The sequence below is a fragment of the Balaenoptera physalus genome (genome assembly GCF_965194825.1).
Source record: "Balaenoptera physalus genome assembly, chromosome: 2".
NCBI classification, from domain to species: Eukaryota; Metazoa; Chordata; class Mammalia; order Artiodactyla; family Balaenopteridae; genus Balaenoptera; species Balaenoptera physalus.
Window position 1 is genome coordinate 133,896,134 of NC_138883.1, and position 21,880 is coordinate 133,918,013.

The following is a 21,880-nucleotide window of genomic DNA, read 5'->3' on the forward strand; positions in this document are numbered from 1 at the left end:
GGACCCTGGCAGTGGCGGGCTGCACCGGCTACCTAGAGGGGAGGTGTAGATAGTTACCTGTGCTTGCACACAGGCTTCTTGGGGACTGCAGTAGCAGCCTAAGTGTCTCATGCCCGTCTCTGGTGTCTGTGCTGATAGTCGCGGCTCATGCCCATCTCTGAAGCTCGTTTAGGTGGTGCTCTGAATGCCCTCTCCTTGCGCACCCTGAAACAATGGTCTTTTGCCTCTTAGGCAGTTCTAGACATTTTCCTGGTCTCCCTCCCAGCTAGCTGTGGTGCACTAGCCACCTTCAGGCTGTGTTCACGCAGCCAACCCCACTCCTCTCCCTGGGATCAGAGCCTCAGCTCCCAGCCCCCACCCACCCTAGCAGGTGAGCAGACAAGCCTCTCAGGCTGGTGGGTGCTGGTCAGCACCAATCCTCTCTGCGGGAATCTCTGTGCTTTGCCCTCTGCATCCCTGTTGCTGCACTCTCCTCTGTGACTCCGAAGCTTCCCCCCTCCGCCACCCCATCTCCACCAGTGAAGGGGCTTCCTAGTATGCGGAAGCTTTTCCTCCTTCACAGCTCCCTCCCAGAGGTGCAGGTCCCATCCCTATTCTTTTGTCTCTGTTTTTTCTTATTTCTTTTGCTCTGCCCAGGTATGTGGGGAGTTTCTTGCCTTTTGGGAAGTCTGAGGTCTTCTGCCAGCATTCAGTAGGTATTCTGTAGGAGCTGTTCCTCGTGTAGATGTATTTTTGATGTATTTGTGGGGAGGAAGGTGATCTCCATGTCTTACTCCTCCACCATCTTGAAGCTATCCCCCTGCCTTTTAGTTTTTAAGAAACTTCATTTTAATATATTTCTCCATTTTCATTAACCACTATATTTGCTGATTATTGTAAGTACCATATGCTATATAGATTTCATATAATATATGTATTTATACTACTTCTGGATGACGTACTTTGTAGAATTCACAAAATTTCATATATACATAAATAAGTGTCCTATGATGTTTGCCAAGTTCAGTTGCACTAAAAGAGATTTTGTTTCTTTTGAGCATCTACTTTGCCCCAGGCACCATCTTAAGTGATAGCGTTAAAAAGATATGTCCCTGCCCTTGGAAGGGAAACACTTTAACCTCTAATGATAACATCGTATATTATATTAAAATACAAATAAAATATTGTGAGAATAAGAACAAGAAATGATTAATCCTTCCCAAATTGTTTAGAAAGACATTGCAGAGGAGGGGATATTTTGTTGAATTTTGAGTTGAGTAGGAGATGGCCTAGAAAATCTAGGAACAGGGAATGGAGGTCGAAGAAACAGCTGAGCAGAGGCAAAGGTGCTGGAGCCCCAAAAGGAGGAAGAGTGGCAGGAAATGGGGCCATGGTTGTTTTGGGGCCACGTAATAATGAACCTGAAAGAAGAGGCTAGAAAATGTTAAGTTAATGCCATGTGCATTGGGAAACCATAAAAAAAATAATAAATACCAAAATTCAATTAAAATAGCAAAGTATATTACTAATATGCTTTAAGAATTTTATGTGTATGAAGAATAAAAACTCTCTCAAACTGGCTTAAATCTCATGACCTTTCCCAAAACACACACACACACACACACACACACACACACACAGACCTGCCAAATGTTCTTGCTGACCAAGGGCATGATAATGCCTGGAAGGCTCTCAGGAAGCCAGGACACTCTTGTTCCATTCGTAGGAGGCTTATGTGTCTCTATGTTTGCAGATCTCTCCATCTGTTCTGTTCTCTTTCTCCACAGATTGTCTTCTTGACTATGGCAGAGTATGGATTCTCTACATTCCTGAGTTTGCATGTCCTCTTAATTTGAGTTCTGTAGAATCCAGTTTGTGATAAGACACTTTGACTAAGCTAGGTTGGACCCACTGAAAAAAATAACATTAGGGTGGCAGGACAGGACACAAGATTGTCTTCTGAAGTTCCTTCCTGTAGTTGAAGAAATATAGGGCATGCTAGATTTTGGTTAAGAGCATAGATGCTGAATCTAAATTGTCTATGTTCAAATCCCAGCTTCAGCCTTCTTATTATATAATCTTGGGCAATTTACTTAAGAGCAGAGACTATAAACAACAATACCACCATTTTACTTGTGCAGGAGCACTGAGGCACAGGGAAGTTAAATGACCAGTTCAGTGCATGCATGGATCAGAACACGGATTTGCAGTCTGGCCCTTGAGGATAGGCTCTTAACCACTAAGATATTCTGATTGTTAAGGAAACACATTAAAATACCTTATTTTCTATGCTAACACATTTAAAAATATTTCTTTGCTCTATTGAGGAGTTTAATCAAGCCAGTAACTATCAAAGACAGAGCAGGGAAGGGAGAAAAAAATTGAAAAAGAAGGTACTTAGCATTTACCTATAAAAAATATAATTTCTTTGAAAGAAAATAGTATTTTGAAAGAAAATAGTATAATGAAATTTTTTGTATCACTTTCTATTAAAACGTTTTTTTCCCAATTCATATATTTCTGATTTCAGATGTATCTTTTCTGTGAAAATAGCCTTTAATATATTTCTAGTAAATGACTTGGATAACAAATTCTTTCCTTTACTCTCTTCACCTCTGGAAGACTCGCTCACTATCATATTTCTGGATAATTGTGAAAATATCTAGGCTAGCTTTATAATATTATTTGTCTTTCTTCCTGAAAACCCAGCAGGTGAAGAAAAATGAAGACAATTTGGTAAATAATGGATGCAGACATGACTTATTGTTTTTCTGCAATGAGAAATAAGCACAGTTTATTATGTGACCTTTCTTCAAGTGCCTGTCAAGAACTCAAAAGTAATAAAGCTTTACTTGCAAAGAGAGACTGATTTTAAAAAGCTATACACTTAAAATGTTGTATCTCTTTATTAAAAGCTAATCTTCCATTTGTGTGTCCACAGAAATAATGGTAGGTATATTTACCCCCCAAAATACTCATGATTGTCTCCCACATAATGCATGTCATCCACACTTTCTGATTGCATTTTTGGATATACTTCAGTTTAAAATGCATTAAAAAATAACATGTTCTGTAACATATGTGGTTTTTCTCCCTTCTGAAAGGCCATCTTTGATTCTGCTCTTTTTTCTCTGTGTGGGGCTTGAAGGTAGAAAGATCTTCCGACTTTTAAGGTTGCCGAGTGTCCAGCTTCAGGCTTTTATTTCTATTAATTGGCAAAGCCTTACCAGTTTCTTTTCAAATATCGATACTAGGATTCACCTAATTAGAACTTTTTGGAACCACATGTATATAATGCAAGATGTTAAGCGACCATACATATCATAAAATATTGTTGTAGATAAGCTTCAGTAATGCTGCATTAAACAATTTGGTGTACTGAAAAGATTTTGTTTTGTTTAACCCTCTTGGTGTTCTAAATTTTTAAGATTTTCACAAACAAGACAATTTTTTTTAAAGGCATAAACATTTAACACATGTTCCCTTTGTCAGGCCAAGTTTTTATTAAGATCTTAAATAAACACTTTTTTTTTTTTAACATGGAACGTTCTTATAAAATATAAAAGCAGAAATGCTTTATGAAATAAATACAAAATTAATAAGATTAATGAAAAGACAAAAATTGTGACCCAAAGAGCAGCAGAGTTTCATTATTATGGCATGTGGAAGCAAGCTATTTCTATTTTAATTTCTATAAAGAAAATCTCCATCTATTTTATAGAGTACACTATTTTAAATGTGTATTTTTGATCTTGGCTCTGTAATTAGCAGAATATTGAATTATCTTACTACACAAGAAAGAATGCACTAGGTTCCAGGGATCAGAATTATTGCCGGTCTAAACACACGCACACATACACACACATTTACGCACATAAAATAAACACACAATAGTAAAATCTTTTAGTTTCAAAAACGTCAGAAAGAAGAGGAAGTTTGCTTTGAATTTTACAAACAGTAATCACATAACTTTTAAGTTTACCTGTAAATCTCATAATCTAAAAGAGAGGAAAAATTAAGAAAATATGCATAATCCTTTAATAAAATATGTTCTATGCCAGGTGCAGTTTTGTTTTGCTTTCATATTTTGATGCGACTCTTTGGCTTTGGGTTTAGATAGGTTTTCTTAGAAGCTGCATTTTAATTCCGTTCATTTGAGACAAACTGGGGGAAACAAAAAGGAAAGAAAAGAAAGAATAAGGAAAAAAAAATCCTAAATAATGAAAACTTCTAGGGATAAGTTACAAAACTTTTAAAAAATTTTAAGAGAATCTGTTTCCTAGCTCTTTTTTTTCCTTCCTTAAAATGATCAGCGTTTGCAAACCCTTCTCAGTTTCTTTAATAAGAGATAAATTGGCTTATTTTCACTCAGAAGAAAGCTTACATTGCACTTTATTTGTAAACTGACTCAAAACATTTGAAATAAATAATTCTTCTAGGACATCCTAGCAGCAACTGAAAAACAAAATAACAACAAATGTTGTTGTGTGCTCATTTGTTTTAGCAATTTTAAGTTGTCTGCTCAGGGTTTTTTTTTTTTTCTTTCAGAAGAGATAACCAAAAATCACATTGTGTGTGTGTGTGTGTGTGTGTGTGTGTGTGTCTGAGAGAGGGGAGATAGAATGCATGTATGCATGTTTTCTCTTTACACACTAATAACTTACTTGGTTAGTCTGATGACTAACATCGTAGGAAAGTCATATCAAACATAAATGAAGAACAAAGGAATTTACTAAAGCAAGTTGGAAATCAGGCATAAGAAGTCTCTTACAATCTACAGCCATCTAATCACAGAGTAGGTGGCTTTGTGATACAATTTTAGACCAGATATTTTAGGATATTAAAGATTCAAAGATTGATAAAAATTATGAGTCTGCTTTTGTCAATCTTCTCAAGCATATCAATCATTAAGTCTATCACTTCCTTTTTTTTTTGACCACTTTCCCCAGCAATGGTGGAAAGGGGTAAAATTGAAATTATAGGAACATTTTAAAATGTATTATCAATTTATATTGTAGCTCTCTGTATTTTCTTTAGTCTATTTTTCTACACCACTTTGTTAACACAGACACACACATTCTGACATCATATAAATAATGGTAACACATAGCCGTACAAATTATTCTTAAATCTTTTCTCGATTTTCTTCTTTACAACTAAAAGACAGTGAATGAGATAGATACATAATTGCATTTGTGTCATTACTCATCCGTGCATTCAGTCTACAGTCAGGACCACTTTAGAAAAAAATACACCTTAGAATTTAGAAACTTACGCCTTTGATATTAGAGCAAATGAAATGTGGCCTGTCCCTTTAATATGTAAATTGATTGAAATCCAGCCCTCCACATTGAGAGGGGCTCCCTGCTTATTACTTTATGACATTTCCAGACTGAAGGTGCAGGAGGGGCGCACATTAATTTGCTTTATGTTTGACTAGAGAGGCTTCCCATACCTATTAGAGCCCACTTTGGGCCTACTTCATTTCAGAGTTGTTGTCAGTCATTTGAGAGTGATATGGCCTGTGGCCTGGGAAGAATAAACACATCATATATTAGTTAAAGCTGTGAGGTATGGGGGTTGCAGAACGCCAACACCTCTTTCTGAGGATAAGGAAGATCAGAACGTGGGAGTGAGATTAAGGTAGGAAGGAGTATTACAGACCAGAACCCAGCCAGTTCTCTTGGAACACCCTCTAGATCCAAATAAACTGAGCAGTCAAAGCCGGTATTTGCTTCACTTTTGTTTTGGTGTATTTTGTGGTGGTTCCTCAGAAAAAGGGAACAGGTTAGGGCTCACATTGTTTGTTTCTCTTTCCAATTATTACACACTGAAATGAAACAAAACACTGAAGAACTGATATCACAGGCGAACCTGGAACATTTCAATCTTAGCCAGTTTAAACAAATGGTCATGAATTGACTAATTTCCCTGAGTCAGCATTTGAATCCACACATTTTGCCTTTTACACTCCCCAATGCTCCATTTTACACGTTTTTGAAAGTCAATTTTTTTTTTAAATCAAAATTTAGTTTTAGAGGATGGAAGGTACTTTTTTGTTGTTGTTCCAGAAATTACAAGTATGTTTTTCTCCACCCCCTTAGCTACAGAATGAATTAGTGACTACTACATTTTCCAGTCGGGAAGTCCATGAATTACAGCATTTTATCTACTGAGAAGTTTCAAAATTTCAGAAAAAGGAAGTTTCACCCAGAGGGATGTGTTTTACTTTTCCGTATGTTCAACATCAATTTATTCTAGCTTCTCTGTACTTCATCTTGAAGCGATTGCCGGTGAATCCGATTTGAACACAAGCATTTTCACTAATATTGCAGCTGGTTCTCATGTGAGGCTGCAGGATTTGTACTGAGAAGTAATTATTTCCTACAGCTTTAATACTGTGTGGCGTCTTGAGAATCTCAACAGATGTTGACGGACATCTATTATTATCTCACATGTTGTATGAAGCATCCGTGGCTTACATGTTAACTGTGTTGCCGCCCTGCATGCCTTCCTGGCATTGGGTTCCCTATGTCCAGGAATGGACTCCTCTCTATTCTGCCCATCATCTTGGTTAAGGAAACAACACATGGCCTGCTTTTATTCCTTGTGAAGGAATCAAGGGAGATCCATTTTTTAAAAGAAAGAAACTTTATGAAATTACAAATTAAAATCTCATATTTCTTCCCCTAAGGCTACAAATCTGAGCCTTTGGGAGGGAGTGAGCTATACTGGAGGGCTATTCCTCTCTTCTGCTGTTTGCCTTAAAAAACCCAAGAGCACATTTTTATTTAGTTAAAAGAAGTGAGGAAAAAAGGGTAAGTTGAATTTAATGGAAATGATTTTAGGTCATATATACATATAATATATATAAATATATATATTTGCTTGATATACACATATGTATATAATATAATGTGTATAAATGTACATATTTGCTTGATATACACATATTATAATGTTATATAATGTTATATAACATTATAATATGTGTATATCAAGCAAATATATATATATTTATACATATTTATATATATACATAAAGCAAAAGGATATGCAAATGTTTCTATGCATTTAAATAACCCCAAAATAACAGTGACCCACAATGATGAAAACTATTTAGCACTTACAATAACTAAAGAGTAAAACAAAACAGGTTCTCCTAGAAGAATGGAAAAACATAACAGTAGAGAATCCACATTTAAGTTTCATTTTTTTTTTTTTCAGATGTACCGAGAATAATTGTTAGAAGCCTAGAATCTTGATTCATCATAGTTAATAAATAAATATAATCAGCCTTAATTTCTTTCTATGGATCGCTCCATGTTGGTTGGCTAGGGTTATCTGGAAATAACTAAAAGGGATAGGAGTAAACTGAGTACTTTAAAATATATAACATGCATGCCTGTGTTTGTAGCATTTATAACCATGGTTAACATTTACTTACTGCTTAGATTATGCCAAGCGCTGTGTTAAGGACTTTTCCTGCACCTTAGGGTCCCTGCACCTTAGGGTCCCAGCACCTAGATCTAGTTACGTTTAGCAATATCCACTGAGTCATTTAGTTTTGGAAAATTAGAAAAATAAAATAAGATGAAGATGTCCATGAGTGCCTCTCCGTACTGACATAGTCTTATCAACATTGCCAATAAGGTTTTATCAGCTTCAGGCATGAGGCAAATCTATCTTATTAGTGTGAAAACTAATGAAAGATCATCCTGACAATGATAATTAATTGCAGTTGTTGACAAGGACTCAGTTCCTTTGCACTCCCTTTTCTGTTGCTCTTTCTTGGTCTTTCAGCTCTCCTCTCTCAATCAGACATATGAAGAGTGCCGCCCTCCCTCCCCTTTGAGAAAGAAGCTTTTAGATTAATCATATTATCTTAAGGTTCCAAATCTCCATGCCTGCATGACCTTTCTTCCGTTAGAATCCATTATCTTAAACTATCACAATAATCCTGGCTTTAGGGAGGGAGAGAGGGAAGAGGAATCAAACCTAATAGATGGCAAATAAGATTAATCTATGATCTAAGTGCCGATTACACTTGGCCCTGCCCTTGAACACCCAGGTGTAACCTTGAAATTCACATCCGCTAAGACATGGCAATTGGATTGAGTGTCCCTGAAGGCCTTAAGGGCAGCTGGCCAAACTTCACCCATTACTCCCCAGCGAGATCCTGAGCTGTCTCAACCTTCAACTCTTTTTTACTTGTGGAATTTGGCAGCTGTGCTTTTTCATGTTTGTTTTGGGATAGCTCACATTTTTTAGATAAAATACTTATTTGGGGTCCTTGATTTTTGTTTGTCAGAAGCACCCGGCCATGGAGGGAATGAAGTTTTACCTGGACCTCACAAGAGGAAAACAAATGATCCAGCTCCTCAAAATCTGATAACTGCACCAAAATAAATTCAAGTCCTTGCTTCTTTCAAAACAGTGACATACTGATCCCTAAAACTACATATGTTTAAGAACAACCAAGAGGAGGGAAAAAAAATCCCCCTTGTAACATTTGTCTTCTGAACTTGGAGCTGATTATTTTTCTTCCACATGGTCTGAGGTCTTAGAAAGGACACCCTTTTGGGAAGATGGGACATAACATTGGGAAGTTCGAGCTACTGGTAACATGGACAGGAAAAGGGCTTGTGCTTCGAGAAAACAGTTTCAGCCAAAGAGAAATATCACTGGGTCACATAGAGAAAAGGGAAGCAAAATCGTAATGTGTTCTCATTAAAAGTTGGCCCTGTCTCTTGAAATGCAAGTTGACCAGATAGAATGTTCTTTCATCATGAACCTATGCAGTACACAGAACATTCTGAAACTATGGAAGATAGGATAAAATTAAACCCAAAATGAGAGTGAGAAGGAAAGATAGGTCTAAGCAAAGAGTAACAAGTAGTCTTCAAAAATATTAGATGCAAAACTTGGTGGACAGAAAATAGGACCATTTCTTCTGAAAAAGATACAAAAAAAAAAAAAAATGCTGGGGATACCCATTAGGCAGCCCATCCCCAAGCCATTCTCATGAGTGTCAACCTTATCTCAATATTTTTTCTCTGGCATATTCTCAACCACACTGTATCTCTCAAAACAGAACAATTCTGGCAGGATTTGTTTTGTAAAAGCTTTCTTGACTACTTTAAGAAAAATGGACATGGATTTACGCTGGTTCATATGGAAACCTGTAGGATAAGGACCTCAGCCCATAGTTCCTGAGTAGTTATTCTGTATTTTCTTAAACTTTTATAACTTGATTCCTAAGCTATTAAGAATAAATTCAATCTTATAAGTAATGGTTCCTTTATTTTCTTTCAAGATTAAATTAGTATATACTTTTTTCCTTCACAGGTTCAATAAAGCAGGTCTAGAAATAAATTTTTCCAGGTCTCACCTTTTGGAAACTTAATTTTGAAGCTCAGTTGTTCTGAAGACACGGCTGGGATGAGCTCCTGGATAGAGATGCAATGCAGGATCTTGGGGCTGTTGTGTAACATATGATTCTCAGTTTGCACAAAAGTAAAAAGAGATATGGGAATAATTCTGAGTCTGTCCAGGGTTGATAGCTGTATGTGCAAAAGTGTGTGATGTCTGCTGCACAATTGGGTTGAATCTCAGTTCTGCTGCTTGTTAGCTCTGTGACCCCAGGTCAGTTGCTTAACCGCTCTGGACATTCATTTCCTCAATTTAGAGTGGGAATATTAATAGTTTCGGTATTCCCCGAGTTTTGAAAGTTTGCTTTACACCATTTCACTTTTATGAAAGACTTCACGAGTTATCTGTTTTCGCTAACTGAAAGAAATCTGAAGAGAATTTTTGCTTTTAGGAAAAAAAAGACAAAGAGTGAAATTAGTATTCAGCATTTGTTTTGCAGAGAGAGCCCTTCTAGAGGCAGCCCACACCCTGGTTAGAGAGAACAGCTCCCCCAAGCTCCTTCCCCAGGAACTACACTCAGCATCTCAGCATCCAGGCTCCGTAGCTTTGAACTGTGTCTGTAAGCATCTGGGCTTTATCTCGATGTATTTTGTACATCCGTTAGCAAGTCGTGTCCTAAGGTAATTGCGTCTTCAGTTTACACTATTTCAGTCTACAAAAGTTTTCATAGGAATGCTCTACTTTCAGATAGTGGGTTAAACCAGTATTTACCTTATATTTTTGTGAGGGCTTATGAGTTAAAAGAGGTAAATTGCTTGGAAGGTATTTAATAAATAATCTGTAACTGTTTGCTATTGTTATTGCCCTTGATATGGCCATCGTGGGGTCTCAGTTGATGATATTATTTTTATTTTAATTTTTTAATTTTTTTGCTGTGAACTTGAGGAGACTGGGAAACAGCAATATTATGTTTTTTTAGATTTTTGTAAGTCTCACAGCTGAAAAAACATCGAAGAGATGAAGGATTCTGGATGCTCTGCTGAAAACACAAAGGATTCTTCGGGGCCTTCTTTCTCTTGTGTGTTAGGACACTGGCGTTTTGACTGAATGGAAGCTCCCTTGTCAGCTGTCCAGGGAGGGTTAACTCACACCTCGGCAGGAGCCTCATGCCATTAAGTCAGGGAGAGTAATGAAATTTCATTTAATTTGTCAGGAAGAAAGTGCTAATGTTAAAAGGCATTTAATAAAAAAGGGAGAGATTCTTTGAAAGGGAGTCCTTAAGTAATTACTTCAAGTGTCTTAGGCCTCCTCACCAGAATATTTACATTAGTGTCTTACAGAGCCAGTGTGTAATTAAATTAGTGCAGCATTTACATTCCCTGTCTTTTTTTTTTTTTTTTTAAGGAAGGATGATTTTATGAGTAATCCTCCTTAAAAGAGAGAGAGAGAAAATGACTCGATCTAATAAAATTAGATGTTAGTGTGTTTTTGAAATGTTTTAACTGAAAGAATTGCTGAATGAAAGTTTCGTGTGTGTGTGTGTGTGTGTGTGTGTGTGTGTGTGTGTGTGTGTGACGGGAAGAAGGTGGTTTCAGCCTGGGAAGGCTGTGCTCCTTCCTCATTTCCACTTGGAAGGGTGCCATCTTTTATCTTCGCAGACCTGACATGGAGAGTCAGGTCAGCATGGGCTGTCAGCATATGGCCTTGGCTAGCCTTGTCTAGGCCGGGTTCTCTTTTCAACTTGTCTGGGAGGAGAGGATGGAGATGGATGTGTGAGTGAAAGGAAATGCTCGTGAAGCAAGGCGAGGCTGCTCCATCATCACCACGGCTCCTGTGTGCACGGGAAAGCTCAGCCCTCTCACCACCAACAGCTGGAGGAGATAATTCATGTTCCAGGAGTGGTGGGCAGCCCGTGGGCCCACGGGCAGATGATGGATTTGCACCTCCAAAGCAGGTCACATTTAGGAAAAAGATTCTTAAATATTTCTTTGGAAGTAAACTGGTGCCATTTCCAAATTGATGCATCAAACATTCTCATGCCTGAATTCGTGCACAAATATCATGTGAATGTTTTACTTTTATCAAGTCTGTCTTCTGGGAGGGAGTCGTGGTATGAACATAAGTTGCTAAGCTGAAGACAGGTAAGTAAAGATGTATAAAAGGAGATGTTATAGATCTATCTCATATAGTTTATTGGAAGATTAAATGAGGTCGGGTTATAAGAAAAGTTTAACTATAAAATGTTAATTGTTCTAGCTATTATACTAACAGCAGCTGAAGTGGTTTTACTAAAATGCCAATCTGATCACATCTCTGTCCTTCTTACTGTCATTTCAATGGCTTTCCATGGCCCTCAGTGGAAGCTTGAACTTTTCAGTAAGCCATGCATTGCCTCTGCTAATTTCCAAAGATCTCATCCTTCATGAATCTGCTCTTCAAAACATCAGGTCTTCAATGTTTAAGAACTCCCTCACCTCTGGACCTTCACATGTGTTTTCCCCTCTGTCTAGAGCTATGCTGCCCAGTACTTTAGCCACTAGGCACAAGTGACTATTGAAATTAAAAAAATTAAAATTAAATGACAGTGAAAATGGAGTGTGCACTTGGCACATTTCTAGCACTCAATCATTTTATGTGGCTAGTGGCCACCATCTTGGATGGTGCCACTATTGATCATTCCATCCTTGCAGAGATCTCCCTTGGACATCACAGGTCTACAGTGATCAGAAGATCACTACCTTACGATTTCATTAACTTTTCAGCTTAGATATCACCTCCGCAAGGAAGTCTTTCCTACCCCCACCCAGAGCCTTAAAGAACAGTTAGGTTGTCCTCTCCAATATCCTACCATATGGAAGTTGTCTGGGTGCTTATCTGAATTTCCTGATCAACCATGAACTCAGTGAGGTCAGGGACTTATCAGAGTATTGACCAGCATCCTATTGCCCCCTTAGAGAACAAATCGTAACAAAAGTATTCATTGAGTATTTACTAGGTGCCACTCTATGTAATCTACATGTATGACCTCACTTAATACAAGAGTAAGTACTATTTTTCTCAGTACGTAAGTGGGGACTAGTTGTTATCTCAACAGGGTAAATGAAGAGCCTGAGGCACAGAGAGGTAAATCACTAGCTCAGGTCTTGCAGATCTTGAAGAAGAGTGGATGCTAGGCCAGGCAGCCTCATTGCAGAACTTACACTGTGCACCTCCTGTTGTTAATGCCCATACAATTTTGTTGAAAGAATGTGGAGTACCCAGGGACAGGCATGAAAGTAGACAATAGTTACTCTTTCATAACAGCACTGTGTTTTAAAATTGTACCAATTTTCCCACCAGGCTGACTATAGAAAGTGTTGTTTTCTTTTAATAAGTGCTTTCCGCTCTCTTCCTTCAGCTCTCCACTGGAGTGAGAAGAAAGAAGGCAGAGTATACCCGCTGTACAATTAAGAAACCTAAAGTTCAGAGGGGAAGCAAGATGAAAGGCTAGTGGGTTAACTCTGTAAAGTCAAAGTAAAGCAGTCTTGGCAAGTGTTCAAGTGACATGATGAACAGGAGCAAGGGATCCGAGTCATTGACTTTGATTTTTCTTGGCTCCAATGTTTTCGTTTTCTGACTGCCCAAGTCATATTAATTAGAGGTATCAGTTCTTTCTCATAGCTGCATGTGTTACTGATGTTAATTGTTAGATAATGAAATAACCAGACATTGTTTTCAACAAATTAAGACAGTATCTATAAGTAGGTCCCCACTCAGACAGTAAGCCTCATGATTACTGTATCACTACAGCTACCAGTAAATCAGGTATTTTAGTTATCCTCATTGACTATTACCATTATCATTGTTATTATTTCAGATTGAATGTTGATACCACCAAAAAAGCTTCTTTTAAAGCAAATGTATTTAATACAAAATTTTGGTTAAGTGGGCTTCTCATTATGACTGAAACTTAAGACTTTGTATCTTTCTGCAGAGTCCAAATACATGGGTAAATAGTAAAATGGAGGATTCATTGAGTCCCCAGTGAGACTACATTCTATTTTGTTAAAAAACTAAAGTATTAAAGTGGGAAACTTTATGTTCTGGATTTTGTACATTCAGAAGATTTAATATTAGGCAAGTAATACTCCATGAAGTTTGTATATATTGACCCATTTATTCCTGGTTAGAAATGTATAAGATTATTATGTTCATTATACAGATGAGAAAATTGAGGTACAAGTCTATAACAACTTGCCCAAATCATATGGCCAGTGAATGACAGAGATGGGATTTGAACTTATGCAATGTAGTTCTCAAGCCCACTTCTTAACCACATTGCTCTGTATTGACTCCCCATCAACAGGTCCAGACACATACACATAAATACATACAGACATTTATATGCACAGGAAAAGTTAAGCATGACCCCTCTAAAGAAACAGGGAAAGTAGAAAGACCCTCCCATGTTTTTATTTGAGGATAGCATCTATGTTGCAAATGCCGTTTGGCTTGTTGGCACATTTAAAAAGAGAAAAACCGGTGCCCATGTCTAAATAGGAAAATACAAGAAGGGATTTCTAGTAAAAATTGATGAATTCACCTGGTTCGATAAAGAAGGAGATCAGTAAAAACAAATATCTCTTAATCCTTTTTTATACTTCTATTTTTTTTTTTTTTTTTTTTTTTTTTTACTCTGTAATATAACATCACTTTTGTTCAACAGGAGCAGAAAGCTTTAGTTGATGTTTAGAGAATTATTCTAAGTTGATGTCACTTAAGTGCATTTTGATCTTTAAGTAACCACCTGTATTTGGCTACTGTCTAATATTGGTCTACATAGAGCTAAATTTGCAGTCTCTTTTCCCAAACATAAAGAAAAAAAAAAAAAAGAGTAAAACTAAGGAGGCTTAAAAATATGTTCACAAGTTCCTATTAGCAACTGCTTCAATCAAAACCCAGATATCAGTTTTTCCTCCTCATCATCGTGCCACTAATGACACTTTACAAATACATGGATTATATTCTTTCTTCCGAGCAATTTATAAAGAGAGTACAGTGGTTCACCCTGGCATTTGGCCAGCTTAGTTACTTAGCAAGACTGACAGAAGATCCAACCTGATCAGGTTGGCTATAAACTGGCTTTTAAATGAGAAGGAATCGAAAACCCAGAGGCTATCGAAAAAATCCATTCAAGTGAAAGGAAAACACATCCCTGCTTTTGAAGACCCTGAAATAGTTTGAAAAAAAAAGTGATCAGTGTTTTTGACTCTAAAGCTTATTCTAAGGCGGGGGAAGAAAAGAATAAGAGCAGACCCACTTTGCTTTTCCAAAGCATGCTTTTTGAAAAAGTAGCATTCCACCAAAGGACATAAACCTGCTAAACCTTTTAAACACGACTCAAACAATTGCTAGCATTATTTAAACTCCTGTCAAAGAAAACATCAAATGACCAACAATCATGTTTGCGGTATTTAAACACACACACATACACACATATTGAAATGGGGGGAATAGATTCAGAAGAAATGATTTGTAAGGATGTGGTTAAAACTATTTATATACCGGGTTCTATTTGTTTTACAGCTAGTGGTGCGCGGACAGCATGAAAGGTTATCTTTGACAAGGTTTTAGCTATTATTTTCTTCCAGTGAAATGGTATTTCTTGAGAAAAAAAGGTCTTTGGAACAAAATAACAATAAATCCTGATTTAGATACATAAACCTGCCATTGATATCACATAATATCAGTGTTCTTTCTCACTCGATACAGGCGTTTTAAAGATAAATGGTAAACCTGAACTGGAAATCCATCTGGCCGGCTGCCTGCTCTAATGAATAACCCCACTTTGGCGCGTGCAATGTAAGCAGAAAGTTCTCTCCCGGCCTCTTTCGTCTGTCATGAATCTACGAGACAGCCGACATAATATCTGGGCGACAACGGTGCGCTAACAGCGCAGTGAGTTCCATTTTCTTTGCTTTCTATTGATTTTCACTTAATAACTGGCGAAATACTAAACGTCCGCCCTGAGTACCTAATAAATCCTGCCTGAGCTTTTTATTGAGGAGAATTTAATAAAAACAACCATTGCAGCTGAGGGATTTTTCTTCTGGACAGAACATAGGGGTAGGGGACATCGGGGTTGGGGCAAGAGGAAGCCTTCTGATTTTTTTAAGGGACCTTCTCCCCTTTGGAAAAGCGGTACCCATATCAAGGATGCCTGTGTGTTTGAACTGGGTTCCTTAGAGAAGATGCTGTTAAGTTCTGTAGGCAGGCTGTCAAGTGAACAGGAGGAAAAGGGATGCAAGGCTTGGCAAAACCCATCCTTCTGGTACCCTGGTGTCCTTTGATACTGGCCTTCAAGCTTCACCCAAGGACTTCTTCACTGTTACCAGTGGCTGTCAAAAATTTATAGGAATATGCATTTTACTATACTTAGTAATCATTATTTGGAATTTGATACTGAAAATCCAAAGCAAGACATTCTTGCTGAATCCTCAGATACCTTTAACAGAATTCTAGATATTAAAAAACATGGTAAACATCTGAAGGGAGAGGGTACATGCAAATTATTCCATTTAATGCTAATTTGAGCCTCACAAATTCACTTTTGGGGCAAAGAGCTCTATTAGAGGTTTTTTAAAACTCAAAGAGAATTGGAAAGCATGGGCTTTACACTCCTTACCATCTTCCTCTGTGTACACTTCTAGAACAATTTCCATTGTTGATGCTTAAGGAAAACCTCTTTATTCTGTTATGTGGTCTTTTAGAGGCATTTCACAGCTATGGCTCCCCCTGCCCCAAACCGTACCCTTTATGTTTTAATTGACTTTGAGGCTAGGCTATTTTCAAATCACCAGGCTTAGTGAATAAGTATTTTAGAATCTCTTCCTATGTATACACTCATTCCATTCCATCCTCAATAAAATTTCTAACCAAAAATCCACATATTTAGAAAAATTAAAAATAGAAATCTACTTTGAAGTTTTTTTTTTTTTTTTTTAATAAAATCTGTGGATTTCTGGTTTGGGTATCAACGTTATAAAAACCACAGTCACTCCAGCAAAGCAAGCCATGACTCAATTATTTGTCAGCAGCTCCATGGCAGCTTTTCCTGCAGAATCCCCGGGACAGAGGCAGTATGACATAGTGCAGGTTCATGTCAAAGCACCTTGATTGAAATCCTGGCTTCCTCTCCTCTGAGGTTTGGTTACTTTGTCTATGAAAGGCAGATACTGTTGCCCAACAAGCGTGGTTGACATCACCTTGGCAAAAATCAATAAATGTATGGGTGCTGGACAAATGATGTCCATTTATTTCACTGTTACCTCAATAATGAGCAGTGGTTAATCAATTTTGGGGTAGGATTTGAAATTGGCAAAATCTCAGAAATCCCCCTTTTTTCCCTCCACAGTTTACAGCTGACTTTACTCTTCTGTGCCTCTGTGTCCTCGTTTCTAAAATGGAGCTCATCTCAAAGTTTTTGCTTAAAAGAAGTCCTGACGCAAGCGGTGTCCTCTGGGTGATGATTATATGTCAATGTAGGTTCATTAATTGTAACAAATGTGGAGGCTATTGATAGTGGGGAGAGGCTGTGCACGTGTGAGGTGCGGGTGTATGGGGACTCTCTGTACCTTCCCCTCAATTTCACTGGGAGCCTAAAACTACTGTAAAAAAATCAAGTCTTCTTAAAAAAGAGAGAGAGAAGAAGGAATAGCAGCAACAAAACCGAGAGTTCCTGCAGGTAGAAATACTCAATAATATTTGCTTTCATTATTTACAAATATTGTTTAACAATAACTGAAATCAAGTTGTGACTCTTTACAAAACAGAGCCTAATCATTTTTTTTTTTTTTTTTTTTTTAAACTGTGTGCCCCACCCCAGAGCGGGTAGTGAGGAGTTTGGTTTTTTTTTTGTTTTTTGTTTTTTTGTTTTTTGTTTTTTAATTTTTTTTTTTTTAATTAATTAATTTATTTATTTATGGCTGTGTTGGGCCTTCGTTTCTGTGCGAGGGCTTTCTCTAGTTGTGGCAAGCGGGGGCCACTCTTCATCGCGGTGCGCGGGCCTCTCACTATCGTGGCCTCTCTTATTGCGGAGCACAGGCTCCAGACGCGCAGGCTCAGTAATTGTGGCTCACGGGCCCAGTTGCTCCACGGCATGTGGGATCTTCCCAGACCAGGGCTCGAACCCGTGTTCCCTGCATTGGCAGGCAGATTCTCAACCACTGCGCCACCAGGGAAGCCCGAGCCTAATCATTTTTATGATGTGACTTTCACTTAATTTAGATATTGATGCCTTCTTGTTAATTCTAATTTTTGGGGGGGGGGGTGGATGGGGCAGGGTGGGATATTGGAAGCTTTCTTTGTCCAGCTCTTCCTAAAAATAGAGTTTAGTAAAATCTTTAACATTTTCCCCTTTCTGATCATTTCGCTTTGCCACTTTTTCAGAGGAGAGTTTTTTTTTTTTTTAGATTCTTTTGGAACCTAGCCTATTCCGTCCTCAGCAGAATGTTTTGGTTCCATCTAATCAGATAGGCTGACACTGCAGGAAATTCAGCAGGGAATGTGCACATCCCCAAGCTGAGATTTTTGGGGAGGTCATTTCAGACTTGAAACTCAGGGATTTGCAGGGCACTGGGTGTTAGCTTTCTCTAATGGGTCCACATAAAGGTATATTGCTATTGGGATAATGTCTTCCACTGCTCAACAAAAGGTTGTTGTACTGAGCTGTGATTGTGACAAATGATTTACTATTAGGAACATTCTGTAATTATTGTTCGGTGGGACTGCAGACCAATACATCATTAACATGATAGACGGCCTTTTATATCAGCAAAAATAACTAAATTAATAAAAATGGCTTCATTCCAAACCCTGTCAGAAAGCCAATACTCAGAACAATCAAGTAGCAGTGATACCTGAGAAAGCCATAGTTTATATCCCCCAACAAATCATGTTTTATGCATAAGTAATAAAATATTTGTATATATAGTCTCTATAATATAGATCTGTGTAACAGAACTGATTTTTATAGATATCAGCGCTAAACAAAAATAGAGAATATTTAAATACTTTGTCCCAAATGATTTAGATTTAAATTTATGCTTTTATGCAATTGGATTGCAGTTTTAGAATATTAGAATCTGCCTGTGATGTCTTTTTTTCAATTCTCAAGCATCGGGAAAAAATTTAATGAGGATCTTGGAGACTGGAATGTCTTTCCTTGATCTTCCTTCCTTCCTTTCTTCCTTCCCTCCTTCCTTTTCAACAACAAACTCCTAATTTATGCTTTCAGTCCTAAGCCTCACGTTTTTTACTCTTTCACACAGAATTAGGCATTCAACATTTTATGAGGAAGACAATTTTCCTACACCCAAACACTTCAAAGCCTTCAACATTGCTTTATTCAGAACTGTCTCCCTAGCACCTGATTTAGGCCCTCTGAAAGGACTAACCTGTCAGTAATAATGTTTGTAAAGAAAATTAACATAGTAACATTTGATGAAATTAACTGATGGTGGAGAATTTTGCCCTCTGCTAACCTTGCAATTTCTATTGTGCAGAGGCTACCAGAGATGGAGATCTCCAGGAAATTTGCCTGATAAATTTCCTATCATCTTCCCATTAGTTCTGTTAGGGAGCTATTGTTACTACCACCTTACAGAGAAGGACACTGAGGTTCAGGATGGCTGGGAGGGAACTTGTCTAAATTCTTTCTCCCATCATGTTCCCACCACATAAACACTCGGGTTTATGTCAAAAACCACAACACACGGAAGTTATCATGGATGGAGAAGGCTATCTCTCAGTTTTGCCATCTCAAACAACCACCGATTCAAAGAAATAAAATCTACCACTTCATCTTTCAATATCTTTGCTCATATTGCTGTGTTTCTTATGTTCAAAAAAAGTACTAATTGCATTATTCAGTATGATTAGGTAAATAAAAAATTAAATTTCTTTAAAAATCTAGATTGGTAAGAAAAATCTAGTGTCTTTAAAAATATTATATATTTTTTCAGCACGTTGTTAAATGCAAAATGCCCTTTGTCTTGCATTGGATAAGATTGGATAATTAAGAAAACTCCCTCACCCCTCAAGCATTGTTCAGTGTGTATGGAGTGTATGCAAGTATATGGAAGAATCCAATAGTTGGCAAAGAAAAACAGGAGATATTTAAACTGAAGACTGGGGCAAAGGAACCAAAAGGAGAGAAAAGAAACTATTTCTAAAAGTTAAACTTAACCAGTCGCACTTCATGTTTGAATGACTACTTATCTAGGACATTCTTTCAGAGTTAAAGGTGTAATGTTACTTGGACCTCCATCTATTGGCCGGCAGTATGGCTTGGAAACCTTCAACACACAGTTAAGTGTCTGGCTTCTTTATTTTAATGGGATCTTAACATGTTGAGGTACATGCATAGGAACATAAGTTCAATGTTTAAAATTTAAACCCAGAAGACATGATTAGTTGGGCTATTTCCTTGGGCCTAAGTTTGCTAAAATTGAATGTACACTTTGCTTTCAGACATATTTGTTGTCCTTTTATTCTAAAACAATGAACCATACAATAAATTTCAATAAAAAGTGACCATTATAATAAGGGAGATCTGCATGGACACCTAGGACTCAAATCTCCCAAAAAATCAGGGAAGGGATAAAATAGAACTCAACTGTTCCCTTTTCTGCTCTTTTCTTCCTTTCCTACTTTCTGTCTTTCAATGTATTTTGTCCACAATCTCCTGTTCAAAAGTCTTAGGGTAAAATGTGTTTCATAAGTCAGAACTGTTAGGATTTTTGGAAGTAACATGGTGCATATATCCATACATTACCCCCCCATCACCAGTGGGGTCTGGAGTGGCATACATGAATATGTCTGCAAAAACACATATGAACATTCACACGAAATGGACATGAAGACTACATAGACCTTATTCAGCCCAGGTTACATTTTGCAACATATGAGTTCAAGTCAGTACCAGTTGGCTCCCATAGAGAGGCAGCCAACAAAACACACACACACACACACAAATAAATAAATGTTGATTTCCTAGAGACTCTTAAATTAAGAAATCACAAACGGGATTGTATAGGAGATCTATACAAATCAACACAGAGCATTCTGTTAATATAATTTGAATTTAATTTTGGATATTTTTTTAAAGATTTTAATATTTTTAGAGTAGTTTTAAGTTTACAGAAACATTGAGTGGGATGTACAGAGATTTTCCACACATGCCTAGCCTCCCTCATTACCAAAATCCCCACCAGAGTGATACATTAGTCACAATCGATGAACCTATGTTGACACATCATTATCACCCAAAGTCTATAGTTTACATTAGGGTTCACATGAGTATACCTTGTCATTGCACATTTGTCCTTTTGCATATTTTTATAGAGCTTTTCCATTCTCTATAGTAGCTTAAAAAATTAGAAGTTGCTGTTTAGTATATGATCAATAAAATATAGTTTATTCACTGAGTAACTGATATTGCAATACTATTGATACTGCAATACAATTGATATTGCCTTTTAGAAATATGCTCTTGTTACTTCATTCTTGTACAGAAATTTTGAATGATCTCATGCTTCAATCCCTGTTCAAATCTACCCAGTGCCAACACTATTTTCAGAAGTGTTCATGCATTTTGGGAAAAGGTGCAAACATAGTCTATATTTGCCTACATACAAGATATTTTATTAAATAAAGACATGGTTTTAAAAGCAAGATTTCTGTCTAAAAATACTCGGAAAAAGCTTCTTATGATAGCTCATTTCTTCAAATTCTTACAGCGTAAGTGAAATCAGTTTTGGAGGCTGGTTGTAATGGACAACATGGTCCAGAATTATAACTCAAAGACTCTTAGATGATATTAGAAATCATCTTAATTCTGAAAGCAAAATAAGTGTAAAAGCAATCCAGTCAAGTACTGTGCAAGGTGAGGGGCGGCATGCAGGTAAAGGATGCAGAGAGACCTTCTCTGGACAGACATGGGGAGAATCAGGCAATTGTTTTTATGGCTAAAGCTTGATTGAGACCTATTTTAAACCTTGTCTTTTCTGTGTTGGCCTTCTCTTAAAGGAAGGCAAATGCCCTTGAAAAGGCGTCTTAAAAGTATGATTCACGGACTTGGGAAGAATTACAGGATGCAGACAGCCTAGAGTGTGGTGCCTCCCCCGAGAGGAGTTCACATTTCCTTCCTCTTAATCTGAGTGAACCATTAAAAAGTTACTCAGTTCCCTGGAGGCCCTCCCCAAGGAATCTCCTAAAAGGAAATACCCTGCACTGGAAAGGTAATTTACCTAGACAGGATTTAAAAAACCAGTTTCCAGCTCAGAGATAACCCATGACTTCACATGGGCTGGTGTATCGTGCCTTTTAAGGATTCTCCGTGAAGTTGGTTTACAAATCAGAGGTAGGCAGAACAATAAAACACACACACACACACACACACACACAACTACTCTTGTACACTTTATTTATTGATTCCTCTAAGCCATTAAATCCCACATATAATAGTTTCACAGCTGTTGGAATACCAAAC

The 21,880-nt window shown here is 37.5% G+C and overlaps 1 long non-coding RNA gene across 2 annotated transcripts in view; it reads left to right on the forward strand.

The window, feature by feature from the left end:
• Positions 1–409: 409 nt before the first annotated feature.
• The window catches only part of LOC309650689, a 51,891-nt gene continuing 30,420 nt past the window's right edge, over positions 410–21,880 (forward strand). The window contains exons 1-3 of one of the 2 annotated variants that reach the window (XR_014257684.1): positions 410–11,492; positions 15,103–15,288; positions 16,745–16,871. This is a non-coding gene — a long non-coding RNA (uncharacterized lncRNA). The remainder of the gene's footprint in view (positions 11,493–15,102; positions 15,289–16,744; positions 16,872–21,880) is intronic. The other variant, XR_014257685.1, reaches the window with a different exon arrangement.